Source organism: Oncorhynchus mykiss, chromosome 8 (genome assembly GCF_013265735.2).
Source record: "Oncorhynchus mykiss isolate Arlee chromosome 8, USDA_OmykA_1.1, whole genome shotgun sequence".
NCBI lineage: Eukaryota > Metazoa > Chordata > Actinopteri > Salmoniformes > Salmonidae > Oncorhynchus > Oncorhynchus mykiss.
Window position 1 is genome coordinate 598,142 of NC_048572.1, and position 11,859 is coordinate 610,000.

Here is an 11,859-nt window from a genome sequence, read left to right on the forward strand (position 1 = left end):
CAACGCTCCTTGGTCTTGGAACAAACTAAAAAAGACTTTCAAACCTGAGGAGAGGGTGTCTCTGTCTGAGTTGAAAACTTTGATAGAAGACAATATAATTGAGCGTTGTGATTGTTTTTAATGTTTTGTATTGAAGTATTGTGTTCTTGTGTTATGTGTACACACTGATGACTTCCTGCTGACCTCTTGACAGGTCCCCTTCCAAAATTAAAGGTTTCTAACGTCAAGGTTTCTAACTGTACACCGTACTGACCTCTTGGCAGGTCTTCTTCTGGTTAAATAACTGAACTTAGTGTCTATATTTCTATATCTAATACCTCTATATTATAAAAGAGGTCAGTGTCTATATATCTATACTATTAAAGAGGTCAGTGTCTATATCTCTATATCTATACCTCTATATTATTAAAGAGGTCAGTGTCTATATCTCTATACCTCTATATTATTAAATAGGTCAGTGTCTATATCTCTATACCTATACCGCTATATTCATAAAGAGGTCAGTCTCTATCTCTATATCTATACCTCTAGATTAGTAAAAAGGTCAGTGTCTATATCTATATATCTATGCCCCTATATTATTAAAGAGGTTGTTGTATATCTCTATATCTATACCTCTATATTATTAAAGAGGTCAGTGTCCATCTCTATATATATACCTCTATAATAGTAAAGAGGTCGGTGTCTACATCTCTATATATCTACCTCTGTATTATTAAAGAGGTTATTGTCTATATCTCTATATCTATACCTCTACATTATTAGTGAGTTTATTGTCTATATCTCTATATATCTACCTCTCATTATTAAAGAGGTTATTGTCTATATATCTGTATATCTATACCTCTACATTATTAAAGAGGTTATTGTCTATATCTCTATATCTATACATCTACATTATTAAATAGGTTATTGTCTATATCTCTATATATCTATACCTCTACATTATTAATGATGTTATTGTCTATATCTCTGTATATCTACACCTCTTATTAAATAGGTTATTGTCTATATCTCTATATCTATACCTCTACATTATTAAAGAGGTTATTGTCTATATCTATACCTCTATATTACTAAAGAGGCCAGTGTCTATACCACTATATCTATACTTCTAGAAGTAAGGAGGTCAGTGTCTATGTCTCTACATCTATACCTCTATAATAGTAAGTAGGTCAGTGTCTATGTCTATATATCTATACCTCTATATTAGTAAAGAGGTCAGTGTCTATGTCTCTACATCTATACCTCTATATTAGTAGAGGTTATTGTATATATCTCTATATTTCTACCTCTACATTATTAAAGAGGTTATTGTCTATATCTATATATATATCTATACATCTACATTATTAATGAGGTTATTGTCTATATCTCCATATCTATACCTCTATATTATTAAAGAGGTTATTGTCTACATCTCTATACATCTACCTCTATATTAATTAAGAGGTTATTGTCTACATCTCTATATATCTGCCTCTATATTAATTAACGAGGTCAGTGTCTATGTCTCTATATCTATACCTCTACATTATTAAAGAGGTTATTGTCTATATATATATATATATATATCTATACCTCTATATTATTAAAGAGGTTATTGTCTACATCTCTATATATCTGCCTCTATATTAATTAACGAGGTCAGTGTCTATGTCTCTATATCTATACCTCTACATTATTAAAAGGGTTATTGTATATATCTCTATATATCTACCTCTACATTATTAAAGAGGTTATTGTCTATATCTCCATATCTATACATCTATATTATTAAAAAGGTTATTGTCTACATCTCTATACATCTACCTCTATATTAATTAAGATGTTATTGTCTATATCTCTATATCTCTATATAACTATAACTCTACATTATTAAAGAGGTTATTGTCTATCTCTATATCTATACCTCTATATCATTAAAGAGGTCAGTGTCTATACCACTATATCTATACCTCTATATAATTAAGGAGGTCAGTGTCTATGTCTCTACATCTATACCTCTATATTGGTAAGGAGGTCAGTGTCTATGTCTATATATCTATACATTTACATTATTAAAGAGGTTATTGTCTATATCTATACGTCTATATTATTAAAGAGGCTATTGTCTATATCCAGGGATGAAAGTACATTTCTTCCCAGAATGGGACCTCCTATGTGTGCATGTGCACCCCAAAAAATTTACATTCTGGATGTTCTGGCGCCCCAAGCGAGACAAAAAATTGCCACACCGCTCCTTTCCCTGCTAAACTAGAACAGTGTATGTATAGCAGGGATCTGCAATAGGTTTGGCCGCGGGCCAATTCTTTCCTCAGCTAATAATCGGCAGAATAGGACACAATAGCAGCCCATTCATATGCCTGTGCCTCAAATGAAACAGCATGTTTAACACACCTGGTTAGTAGGTTATATAATCAGTTTAATAGGGAGGTTAATGTCTATACCATATCCTAATATTTTAAACTGATAAAATCCACCAATGTCTCTATTAAATTAGTTTGTAATATTTGTTTTTTTTGCGGCTGATTGTGGAAAAACAGCTTTACAATAAAGAGAAAATGTTGCTCTGAAAAAAATCTACAAAGAAAAGTGTATAATAAAAGTTGTTTCATTTTAGACTGAGAAATAGGCCTCCTTACCATTCTCCCAATGTCAAACCACGGTGTATATTCATAAAGAGGTCAGAGTCTATATCTCTATATCTATACCTCTACATTATTAATATGCCTCCTTACCATTCTCCCAATGTCAAACCACGGTGTATATTCATAAAGAGGTCAGAGTCTATATCTCTATATCTATACCTCTACATTATTAATAGGCCTCCTTACCATTCTCCCAATGTCAAACCACGGTGTATATTCATAAAGAGGTCAGAGTCTATATCTCTATATCTATACCTCTACATTATTAATAGGCCTCCTTACCATTCTCCCAATGTCAAACCACGGTGTATATTCATAAAGAGGTCAGAGTCTATATCTCTATATCTATACCTCTACATTATTAATAGGCCTCCTTACCATTCTCCCAATGTCAAACCACGGTGTATATTCATAAAGAGGTCAGAGTCTATATCTCTATATCTATACCTCTACATTATTAATAGGCCTCCTTACCATTCTCCCAATGTCAAACCACGGCGTATATTCATAAAGAGGTCAGAGTCTATATCTCTATATCTATACCTCTACATTATTAATAGGCCTCCTTACCATTCTCCCAATGTCAAACCACGGTGTATATTCATAAAGAGGTCAGAGTCTATATCTCTATATCTATACCTCTACATTATTAATATGCCTCCTTACCATTCTCCCAATGTCAAACCACGGTGTATATTCATAAAGAGGTCAGAGTCTATATCTCTATATCTATACCTCTACATTATTAATAGGCCTCCTTACCATTCTCCCAATGTCAAACCACGGTGTATATTCATAAAGAGGTCAGAGTCTATATCTCTATATCTATACCTCTACATTATTAATAGGCCTCCTTACCATTCTCCCAATGTCAAACCACGGTGTATATTCATAAAGAGGTCAGAGTCTATATCTCTATATCTATACCTCTACATTATTAATAGGCCTCCTTACCATTCTCCCAATGTCAAACCACGGTGTATATTCATAAAGAGGTCAGAGTCTATATCTCTATATCTATACCTCTACATTATTAATAGGCCTCCTTACCATTCTCCCAATGTCAAACCACGGCGTATATTCATAAAGAGGTCAGAGTCTATATCTCTATATCTATACCTCTACATTATTAATAGGCCTCCTTACCATTCTCCCAATGTCAAACCACGGTGTATATTCATAAAGAGGTCAGAGTCTATATCTCTATATCTATACCTCTACATTATTAATAGGCCTCCTTACCATTCTCCCAATGTCAAACCACGGTGTCTGCAACCAAATGGTGGCTGTTTGCAAATAAATATTACACACATTATCCTTATTATAATATTAATATATTATAACTATAGTTATATAATATTATAAATATTTTAATTATAATATAATATTATAAATATTATCCTTATTATAATATTAATATATTATATTATAATTATATCATATATATTATATTATAAATATTATCCTTATTATTCTAAGCATGGCACTTTCTAAAGTGACCTTTGCCCCCAGAGGACTCGAACCAACGTAATTAATAGGGACAGAATAGCAGAGTCCAATTTTTAATCTTCTCGAAGACCGCAGCTCATCTCCAGCAGGAGGAATCAATATATCCTCATATGCATCAGATGTGTTTTTTTATGGGCATTTTAAAGATTTTAAAGATTGTTAAAGAATGCTTCATATTATCTGGATCATTTTTATATATTTAATATAAAGCTAACAATGGGTATCCTTTTGCCCTTTTCATTAACAAAGGGTATGGCATACCCTCACTCAATTTGAGCCCTGGTGTTATCCAAATCCACCAAGCCCTTCCTAGACACGGAGGTATATAGAAGTGCATGGTGACGGTATTGGAGGATTTGATTATACTGATAAATCTATGGATAGAATGAATGCTTCTGTCAAAACTCTTATTTTAGTTTTTATAGGAAGAAATAGGCTCCAACAATGCCCTCTTGTTGTAATGAAGGCAAATTAAAAAAGAAGACCATTGTTGAAATGAAATACTTTCAGCACCATTTGCTGTCCACATCTGTGTGATTATGCCGCCTTTGCTCCAAAGATGATGTCTATCCGCTTTGCCTTTATAGTGGATTTTCTCCTGCACTCTCTCTCCTCATTAATACAATAATGATTTTAAAAGTCTGTCTTATGACATTGTAATACATTTGGTCTCCAGTTTATGGGCTACAGAAAAACGTCATAGAGTACTTATTTTCCTACCGCAGGGTACATAACATCTGTTAAATTAATTTGTTAAATTAATTTCGCTCTGGGGAGGCGCCCTGGGGAGGCACGCTGGGGAGGCGCCTTGGGGAGGCGTCCTGGGCATTTGATAAGCTGCGTCTCTCCAGCAACACCCTGGGGAGGCGCGCTGGGGAGGCACGCTGGGGAGGCACGCTGGGGAGGCACCCTGGGGAGGCACGCTGGGGAGGCACGCTGATAAGGCACGCTGGGGAGGCACGCTGGGGAGGCACGCTGGGCGTGGACATGCTACATATTTTACGTCCCTGCCGTGATGCCACTGGGTGAGAGAAGTTATCATTGTTTTTCGGCAGAATAATGTGAGGTGTTATGTGTTCTTGAAGGTGCATCTTGGTCAGTTTAGCTCAGAAGATTTCTCCCTGGTCAAACTTCAACTTTAGGTGGCTGCCTAATCCTGCCTCATGGGCAGCCGGCCCTGAGGCACAATCATATAATTATATTTACAATCCCTATTAATTCAATAGCATCTCTGTGGGCCTAGTTATTTGTCATTCAACTTTTCAAATGTGTTACCTTTTGTTTTGACATAAACACAACCAGTCGTAATCTTTTCATCTGATTGTCAAACAAACATTTCAAAGGGATCCTTCACCAGGCTACCAGCCCATGTTCATCCACTTGCAACAGCCTCCAAACAGTGGTGAAATGGAAAGAGACATTCTGTCACACACCAAGCGTCATGACATTGTTGATTGTTTTCAGGGCAGAAATAATGCCTCCACAGGTGTTCTCGCGCATCTCAGTTTCAGACAATCATCTCTGCCTTGTCAAAATGTCAGTGTTCTTGTCAAACCACATCCCATTTTGGAGTGTATGCTATACTACCTGTTTTCAAGCCCATTGGCTTATTTTTCATGCTTCTGGTGAAATGATACGTAGTGGTGTAATGATTCATAGTGGTGTAATGATTCATAGTGGTGTAATGATTCATAGTGGTGTAATGATACGTAGTGGTGTAATGATTCATAGTGGTGTAATGATTCATAGTGGTGTAATGATTCATAGTGGTGTAATGATTCATAGTGGTGTAAGGATTCATAGGTGTGTAATGATTCATAGGTGTGTAATGATTCTGTCACGCCCTGACCTTAGTTATCTTTGTTTTCTTTATAATTTGGTTAGGTCAGGGTGTGACATGGGTGTTTTGTGTTGGTTTTGTATTGTCTAGTTTTTTTTTTAATATGTTTATGGGTTTCCCTATTCTAGGTGTTTATATGTCTATGGTTGCCTAGATTGGTTCTCAATCAGAGGCAGCTGTTTATCATTGTCTCTGATTGGGGACCATATTTAGGTAGCCACATTCCTTGGATAGTTTGTGGGTTGTGTATTCTATTTGTTCTGCCATATTGCTTCATGGTTCGTTTTGTTGTTTTGTTTAGTTCTGTTCAGTGTTCTCTCTTTAATTAAAGAGTTATGTTCACTTACCACGCTGCGCCTTGGTCTTCTCACTATGACAACCGTTACAGATTCATAGTGGTGTAATGGTTCAGTGGTGTAATGATTCACAGTGGTGTAATACACAACATTTTCCTGGACCTTTTATTTTAATTATTGTGATAGGCTCATGTTTGACAGGTTGTGATAGGCTCATGTTTGACAGGTACCGGGTACACCAGGTGCACCCAAGACAGTACAAATTGTAAAATGTCTACATATTCATATCTATCAATTCCATCTACATTTGATGTGAATTGCTAACTAATATTTAGATTTTTAGGATTACTGAAATATTTTTATATAAGTCATCAGTAATATTACTGGAATAAACCAGTGAGGTATTAGCTACATTGAGAGAACATAAAGAGGCAACCAGCCCATTTAAGCTAACATATACCCAAATAATACATTATTGCATGAAATTACTTTAGAAAGGGGCAGAAGACAAGGATGTTCTCTTTCCCCTTCCTGTTTGCACTGGCAATTGAACTGCTTGCAACAAGATTTAGACAGGACCCAAACGTAACAGGAGTCAGTATTGGTAAACATGAATAGAAACTAAACTTATTTGCAGATGATATCTTGATATACCAATATTGAAATCTCAATGGCCCCTTTGCTAAACGACAATCAATGCTGAAGCTGGGATCAGAATTGGGGAACAGACAGATAAAGGAGAGGTAATGACAGAGGTGATTGAGTCCAACACTATACACGCCAGCTACTACAGCAGGTGAAATCACTGCAACACTTAACAAAGAGCTGGGGGATCCATAATGGGGACCCATAATAAACCCCAGGAAGAGTAGCTGCTAATGGGGACCCATAATAAACCCCAGGAAGAGTAGCTGCTAATGGGGACCCATAATAAATACAAAGTAGAGGTATACCAGCATGGTGGAAAAGGGGCTATGCTAAAAGCCTACTAGTGGTTAGTTAGTTAGGGTAAGCCGATGTAGGGCTCCTGAGTGGCGCAGCGGTCTAAGGCCCAGCGGTCTAAGGCACTGCATCTCAGTGCAAGAAGTAGCACTACAGACCTGGTTTGATTCTAGGCTGTATCACAACTGGCCGTTATTGGGATTCCCATAGGGCGGTGCACAATTTGCCCAGCGTCGTTAAGGACGTCATTGTGAATAAGATTTTTTTCGTGACTGACTTGCCTATTTAAATAAATGTAAAAAATGGCTAAAACTCTGTTTTTTGGCTGATGGTAGCTATAGCTAGCCACATGCTAACCTGAGTGCTCCTACTAGCAGCTGTAAATCCAGGTATAATGCCTACCACAAACATTGTCTACAATGATATCCTGCGAGTTATATCGGGAAATAAATGTCAGGCTGTTCAGCTAAAATAAAGACCTTGAAATAAACAATTGCTTTAATTTGATTGGTATTTGACCATTCATTTCTACAAAACGAGCAGTATTACGCTGAAGGAGTTGTAGTAGCTAGGTTTCTTACTAGTTAGCTTGTAGCTAGGTTTCTTGCTAGTTAGCTAGTAGCTAGGTTTCTTGCTAGGTAACTAGTAGCTAGGTTTCTTGCTAGTTAGCTAGTAGCTAGGTTTCTTGCTAGTTAGCTAGTAGCTAGGTTTCTTGCTAGGTAACTAGTAGCTAGGTTTCTTGCTAGTTAGCTAGTAGCTAGGTTTCTTGCTAGGTAACTAGTAGCTAGGTTTCTTGCTAGTTAGCTAGTAGCTAGGTTTCTTGCTAGGTAACTAGTAGCTAGGTTTCTTGCTAGGTAACTAGTAGCTAGGTTTCTTGCTAGTTAGCTAGTAGCTAGGTTTCTTGCTAGTTAGCCAGTAGCTAGCTTTCTTGCTAGTTAGCTAGTAGATAGATTTCTTGCTAGGTTTCTTGCTAGTAGCTAGGTTTCTTGCTAGTTAGCCCTCAATCTCACACAAATGATCAATGAACCTACCAGGTACCACCCCAAAGCTGTAAACAATGGCAACCTCATAGACATCATCCTAACCAATTTGCCCTCTAAATACACCTCTGCTGTTTCCAACCAAGATCTCAGCGATCACTGCCTCATTGCCTGCATCCGTAATGGGTCAGCGGTCAAACGACCCCCACTCATCACTGTCAAATGCTCCCTGAAATACTTCAGCGAGCAGACCGTTCTAATCGACCTGGCCGGGGTATCCTGGAAGGATATTGATCTCATCCCGACAATAGAGTATGCCTGGTTATTTTTTTTAAACGCCTTCCCCATCTTAAATAAGCATGCCCCATTCAAGAAATGTAGAACCAGGAACAGATATAGCTATTGGTTCTCTCCAGACCTGACTGCCCTTAACCAATACAAAAATATCCTATGGCGTTCTGCATTAGCATCGAACAGCCCCCGTGATATGCAACTTTTCAGGGAAGCTAGAAACCAATATACACAGGCAGTTAGAAAAGCCAAGGCCAGCTTTTTCAAGCAGAAATTTGCTTCCTGCAACACAAACTCAAAAACGTTCTGCGACACTGTAAAGTCCATGGAGAATAAGAACACCTCCTCCCAGCTGCCCACTGCACTGAGGATAGGAAACACTGTCACCACCGATAAATCCACTATAATTGAGAATTTCAACATGCATTTTTCTATGGCTGGCCATGCTTTCTACCTGGCTACCCCTACCCCAGTCAATAGCACTGTTGGGAGGAGGTGTTCTTATTCTACACCCCCACAGCAACTCGCCCAAGCCTTCCCCATTTCTCCTTCTCCAAAATCCAGTCAGCTGATGTTCTGAAAGAGCTGCAAATTCTGGACCCCTACAAATCAGCCGGACAAGACAATCTGGACCCTTTCAGACCAAAATCTATCCTACCCTGCCTTTCTAAGGTCTTCGGAAGCCAAGTCAACAAACAGAATACCGACCATAATCACCACATCTTCATCGGCAGACTCAATAGCCTTGGTTTCTCAAAACCAAAAATTGCTTCGCCTGGTTCACCAACTACTTCTCTGATAGAGTTCAGTGTGTCAAATCGGAGGGCCTGTTGTCTGGGCCTCTGGCAGTGTCTATGGGGGTGCCACAGGGTTCAATTCTTCTCTGTATACATCAATGATGTCGCTCTTGCTGCTGGTGAGTCTCTGATCCACCTCTACGCAGACGACACCATTCTGTATACTTCTGGCCCTTCTTTGGACACTGTGTTTTAAAAACCCTCCAGACGAGCTTCAATGCCATACAACTCTCCTTCCGTGGCCACCAATTGCTCTTAAATACAAGTAAAACTAAATGCATGCTCTTCAGCCGATCGCTGCCTGCACCTGCCTGCCCGTCCAACATCATTACTCTGGACGGTTCTGACTTAAAATATGTGGACAACTACAAATACCTAGGTGTCTGGTTACACTGTAAACTCTCCTTCCAGACTCATATCAAACATCTCCAATCCAAAGTTAAATCTAGAATTGGCTTCCTATTTCACAACAAAGCATCCTTCACTCATGCTGCCAAACATACCCTTGTAAAACTGACCATCCTACCGATCCTCGACTTCTGCAATGTCATTTACAAAATAGCCTCCAATACCCTACTCAATAAATTGGATGTAGTCTATCACAGTGCCATCCGTTTTGTCACCAAAGCCTCATATACTACTCATCACTGCGACCTGTACGCTCTCGTTGGCTGGCCCTCGCTTCATACTCGCCGCCAAACCCACATCTACAAGATCCTGCTAGGTAAAGTCCCCTCTTATCTCAGCTCGCTGGTCACCATAGCAGCACCCACCTGTAGCACATGCTCCATATCTCACTGGTCACGCCGAATACCAATTCTTCCTTTGGCCTCATCTCCTTCCAGTTGTCTGCTGTCAATGACTGGAACGAACTACAAAAATCTCTGAAACTGGAAACACTTATCTCCCTCACTAGCTTTAAGCACCAGCTGTCAGAGCAGCTCACAGATTACTGCACCTGTACATAGCCCATCTATAATTTAGCCCAAACAACTACCTCTCCCCTACTGTATTTATTTTGCTCCTTTGCACCCTATTATTTCTACTTTGCACATTCTTCCACTGCAAATCTACCATTCCAGTGTTTTACTCGCTATATTGTATTTACTTCGCCACCATGGCCTTTTTTTTGCCTTTAGCTCTCTTATCTCACCTCATTTGCTCACATTGTACGTATATAGACTTATTTTTCTACTGTATTATTGACTGTATGTTTGTTTTACTCCATGTGTAACTCTGTGTCGTTGTATGTGTCAAACTGCTTTGCTTTATCTTGGCCAGGTCGCAATTGTAAATAAGAACTTGTTCTGAACTTGCATACCTGGTTAAATAAAGGTGAAATAAATTAATACAAATAAAAGTTAGCTAGTAAGTAGGTTTCTTGCTAGTTAGCTAGTAGCTAGGTTTCTTGCTAATTAGCTACTAGCTAGTAGCTAGGTTTCTTGCTAGTTAGCTAGTAAGTAGGTGTCTTGCTAGTTAGCTAGTAGCTAGGTTTCTTGCTAGTTAGCCAGTAGCTAGCTCTCTTGCTAGTTAGCTAGTAGCTAGGTTTCTTGCTAGTTAGCTAGTAAGTAGGTTTCTTGCTAGTTAGCTAGTAGCTAGGTTTCTTGCCAGTTAGCTAGTAGCTAGGTTTCTTGCTAGTTAGCTAGCTTTTTCCATCCTCCATACCATGCTAGAACCATGTGAGTGGGGCAGTCCTTTTCTCATGGCACAGTGCTCTTAGATACAGGAGCTGGTTAGTTTTTTATCATCTACTAGCATCATAACATGACAAAACTATTTGGGCACTTTAATACTTACTTACCCGATTCACATCCATCACTGAAGCTGTGGACTTCGAGCCTACATTGTGGACTTCGAGCCTACATTGTGGACCCTTGAGCCTACATTGTGGACCCTCGAGCCTACATTGTGGACCCTCGAGCCTACATTGTGGACCCTCGAGCCTACATTGTGGACCCTCGAGCCTACATTGTGGACCCTCGAGCCTACATTGTGGACCCTCGAGCCTACATTGTGGACCCTCGAGCCTACATTAACTGTGGGTAAAGAAAAGGTTTTTAGCATCAGCTTCATGTTGAATCCACTCTTCCACTGTTGGTAGCCCTCATAATCGTTTGTTACAAAGTGAGACCTGTAAATAATAATTATAATTTGGTGGGTCCTTATATTTGTCGTATTTCACATATGTAGAAGTGTGATTTGGAAATGTGTTTCTTTGCATGTCCCAAATCCCCCTGAGACCCTCGTAGAGTGGGGTCTCGGCCAAGGTCAACCATTATCAATGGTGACCCTTGAGCAATTAGGATGAAGTGCCTTGCTCAAGGGCACATTAATAGATTGTTCACCTTGTCAGATGAAATGCCATGGGGGTTCCCCTGACACATCTGTCCGAAGTAGTAGGACTTTCTTCCCATGTTCCCATCTAGTTTGGACCAAACATGCCAGTAAAGAAGTGCACTACTACCACCACCAGGCCGTTCCTCTCTTGACACAATCTATTGTTGGTACATGAGTTTATGATAATGTCATTCAAATTACAAAAATATAATTGTA

The 11,859-nt window shown here is 38.8% G+C and overlaps 1 protein-coding gene across 1 annotated transcript in view; it reads left to right on the top strand.

Annotated features, from left to right (window-relative positions):
• Positions 1–11,859, top strand: part of LOC110530744 (runt-related transcription factor 2) — a 96,503-nt gene that overhangs the window by 21,759 nt on the left and 62,885 nt on the right. The window lies entirely within an intron of this gene.